At 31.1% G+C, this 4,346-nt stretch overlaps 1 long non-coding RNA gene across 1 annotated transcript; it reads left to right on the top strand.

Annotated features, from left to right (window-relative positions):
- The first annotated feature begins 1,737 nt into the window (after window positions 1-1,737).
- On the top strand, window positions 1,738-2,895 carry LOC139431934 (uncharacterized). The gene is made up of 4 exons (XR_011641961.1): window positions 1,738-2,018; window positions 2,097-2,361; window positions 2,424-2,497; window positions 2,565-2,895. It is a non-coding gene; the product is annotated as an uncharacterized lncRNA (long non-coding RNA).
- The last annotated feature ends 1,451 nt before the right edge of the window (window positions 2,896-4,346 follow it).

Below are 4,346 nucleotides of genomic sequence, written 5' to 3'. Positions count from 1 at the left end.
CACACATAAACAAGATACCACGTAATAAATCAAGTTTGAACGAGTTTAAACATGTTTAAACAGGTAAGAAACAAACATATATAAATTGAAGCACCACTTAATGTCATTTAATTGTGTTCTAGCAATATTAATAACAAGATTGAAAAAAATGATTGTTTTCCCACTTCTACTACTATTAGCAAATGGGTTAAATGGTCAACAAGAAGATAATTACTATAAGGACCAATATGAAATTGTATATTCAAACTATGAGACTCTATATAATTCTAGTAGTATCTTATATCAAACCTGTAAAAACAATATGGAAAGGTGTTGTGAACAATGTGAACCAATGTTAAATGATATTTGCAACAATGAAATTAAATCTTTGAGTGGAAAATTTGCAAATTCAACAACAAGAACGACTACGGAAATATTAATAAATAATACGGTAATTTTAACAGCACGCAACAAAGAATTAAATGAAATATTAACAAAAACTCAAGAAAGATTAATAACTGCATACGAAATAATTAATTCGGAAGAAAAAATAATTGATCGATTAAACAAAGAAATAGAACAAATGAGATTTAATGTTATTATAATTAAAAATGATAATGAAAATTATAAAGAAAAATTAAAAGCATGTCGTACTGAAATTTTGCAACGAAATGGTGATCGTTTGAAAATGATGCATAATGTAAATAATTTTATCACATCATTAGTATTACGAGAAGAAAAATAATCAATAAAAAAATGGGATCTTATACCACCACCACGCTTCTAACAATAGTATAAATAAGAACATATCTTTTCAATTTAATATTATTTCAATACAAACATGCCTACTATTTGGTGTAACTTATGTGAAAAACATTTCTGCTATTGTAAAACATCAATAGAAAACCATAAAAAACAAGATGAACGTGAAAGAAAAATTGAAGAACGTGAAAGAAAAATTGAAGATATAAGGAAGAAAAGAACTAGTTCAACTGATATTATGTGTTATGAAACTTTAAATGATAGTCCTTTGTAAAATAAAAAAAACCTTTTCAAAGATAACTGTTTTTTTATTGATTTTAACATTCGTATGTACCTAAATACAAATCACAATTAAAAAAAAAAAACCTTTTAAAGATAATTGTTTTTTATTGATTTTAACATTCGTATGTACCTAAATACAAATCACAATAAGGACAGTGATGATCAATATTTTTACATGAATCCATACAATATGGTACCCAAACACAGAACCAACATCTATAATAAAAAAATAAATAAATAACAATCAATTATTAACGTTACTGCTTACGTTACCCTAATAAGCATAAAAATAAACTGTTCACATGTGTTCTATTAGTTGTTGTCTTTTCAATTTTTGTTACAATTCGATGTTTGCACTCAAGACATGTAAATTTTTGACTTTTTACTCCAAAATGATGCATGGTTATGAATATGTGATAAACATAATTCTATAATTTATACAATTTTTTGCTTTTAATCCAACTATACCATCTATCAATAAAAATTTGAATTTAAGTAAAATTAATATACGTTTGTTGTATTTTCATAACCTTTTACACTCTCTTTCTGATTATCAACATCAATTAATTTTATAAACATCAATTAACAGCATGTGACCTTTGACCTGTAAGTTATCGATAACCCACCATTGACCTTCAAATTAAAGAAATATTGTTAGTTTCCGTTGCATTTGTGCTTATTAGACAAAAATACTTTTTTGATTGAAATCTGATGTGTAAATTTATTGACCTTCAAATTAACCACTACCAAATGATATTGTTAATTTCCGTTGCATTTGTGCTTATTAGACAAAAATACTTTTTTGATTGAAATCTGATTTGTAAATTTCCCTAACTCAACGGTTGTATATATATTCCCTTTGAGATAAGTTCTGAATCCAAAATCAGTTAAAATCTTCAAACAAGACAATGAACAGTAAGTTTTTTTTCATTGAAGTAATTAATTCTCTACATAATCTCTTCTTTTAGAACAACTTATGAAAGCAGAGATGAGTAGTAAGTATTTTTTTTTGGTTTTTCATTAAAGTAATTGATTCTCTACATAACCTCTTCTTTTTCTTCTTCCTCTTTTAGAACAAGAGGATGATGCAACTTGGGATACTGGGAATGGTATACCATTCCAAGTACCCCAAGTGTGTTGGTGGTGTCTGGAAGGTGGTCATTTTCAGAAGCATTGTCCAGTACCAAAAATAAAATGTTGTTGCAAGTGTTGGACACTTGGAACAACAACAAAGGACTGTATGAATTGTAAAAGCTGGCGGCCAGCTATTAATTATACGAATTTAAGAAGCTGGCGGCCGGCAAAGCATTAAAAAATATGATGTCAAGACAATGAGCAGTAAGTTTTTTTTTTTTTTTTTTGTTGAAGTAATTAATTCTCTACATAATCCCTTCTTTTAGAACAAGTTATGAAAGAAATTAAGAAGCTGGCGGCCGGCAAAGCATTAAAGAATATGATGTCAAGACAATGAGCAGTAAGTTTTTCCACAGTATTTAATAATATTAAAATTAGCAATTTTCTTAAACGTAAATTCAATGTAGGTGATCATGTAAGAATATCTAAATCTCGAGCAGTTTTCGATAAACAATATACTCCTAATTGGTCTACTGAAGTTTTCACTATTAAACGTATAAAACTTACAAATCCAACGACCTATATAATAGAAGACTTTAATAATAAAGAAATTCAAGGTGGATTTTACGAAATGCAACTTCAAAAAGTTATGTACCCAAATGTTTACTTGGTTGAAAAAAAAGATAAAGAAATTCAAGGTGGATTTTACGAAATGCAACTTCAAAAAGTTATGTACCCAAATGTTTACTTGGTTGAAAAAAAGATAAAATATGGCATTGTTTAAAAGTATAATACAGTAATTAATATTAATATACGTTTGTTTTATTTTCATAACCTTTACACTCATTTCTCTAATTATCAACATCACAGCGTGTGACCTTTGACCTGTGTGTTATCGATAACCCCACCGTTGACCTAAATAACCTTGTTGACCTCTGATAGATAAAACGTTTTGACGTCAGAGTCACAGGTAAGGTTAGAGTTACAGGTAAAGTCTCAGGTAAGGTTAGAGTTACAGGTAAGTTCTTCTTCTTCGGGGCTAATCAAGGGTTGCGTGTACAAGAACTACCCCCCACCACCAGGTAACTTCTTCTTCGGGGTAGTTCTTCAGCAGCTTAAGGGTACCAACTACAAGAACTACCCTTCTGAAGAGTGGTAACCCCCCCATGGCCATCAGGCATGCCATCGAGAGTTTTCGGTCCCAGAACCCCCTTAGCTGTACTACTTGTGATATTTGGATGCCAAATGTCACATAGGAGCATGTTGGAGATAAAAAACAAAATGTGCCCAAAACGTGATATTATGACGTTATACGCCGTTCTGAGACATGTTTGAACTTTCTATCACTTTCCGATAATTCTGTTAACCATTTTTGTGATATTCAGGGGCCAAATGACATCTTGTAGCATGTTGGAAATAAAAAACAAAATGTGCCCAAAACGTGATATTATGACGTTATACGCCGTTCTGAGACATGTTTGAACTTTCTATCACTTTTGGTTCCGGTAATTCAGTCGACCATATATGTGATATTTAGATGCCAAATGTCACATTGGAGCATGTTGGAGATAAAAAACAAAATGTGCCCAAAACGTGATATAATGACGTTATACGCCGTTCTGAGACATGTTTGAACTTTCTATCACTTTTGGTTCCGATAATTCTGTTGACCATATTTGTGATATTCAGGGGCCAAATAACATATTGGAGCATGTTGGAGATAAAAAACAAAATGTGCCCAAAACGCTATATTATGACGTTATACGCCGTTCTGAGCCATGTTTGAACTTTCTATCACTTTTGGTTCCGATAATTCTGTTGACCATTTTTGTGATATTCAGGGGCCAAATGACATCTTGGAGCATGTTGGAGATAAAAAACAAAATGTGCCCAAAACGTGATATTATGATGTTATACGCCGTTCTGAGACATGTTTGAACTTTCTATCACTTTTGGTTCCGATAATTCTGTTGACCATATTTGTGATATTCAGGGGCCAAATAACATATTGGAGCATGTTGGAGATAAAAAACAAAATGTGCCCAAAACGTGATATTATGACGTTATACGCCGTTCTGAGCCATATTTAAACTTTCTATCACTTTTGGTTCCGATAATTCTGTTAACCATTTTTGTGATATTCAGGGGCCAAATGACATCTTGGAGCATGTTGGAGATAAAAAACAAAATGTGCCCAAATCGTGATATTATGACGTTATACGCCGTTCTGAGACATGTTTGAACTTTCT

This window comes from Onthophagus taurus, chromosome 11, assembly GCF_036711975.1.
Source record: "Onthophagus taurus isolate NC chromosome 11, IU_Otau_3.0, whole genome shotgun sequence".
NCBI lineage: Eukaryota > Metazoa > Arthropoda > Insecta > Coleoptera > Scarabaeidae > Onthophagus > Onthophagus taurus.
Note: the sequence above shows the minus strand (reverse complement) of the source record. Positions and strands in the feature narration are given on the sequence as shown.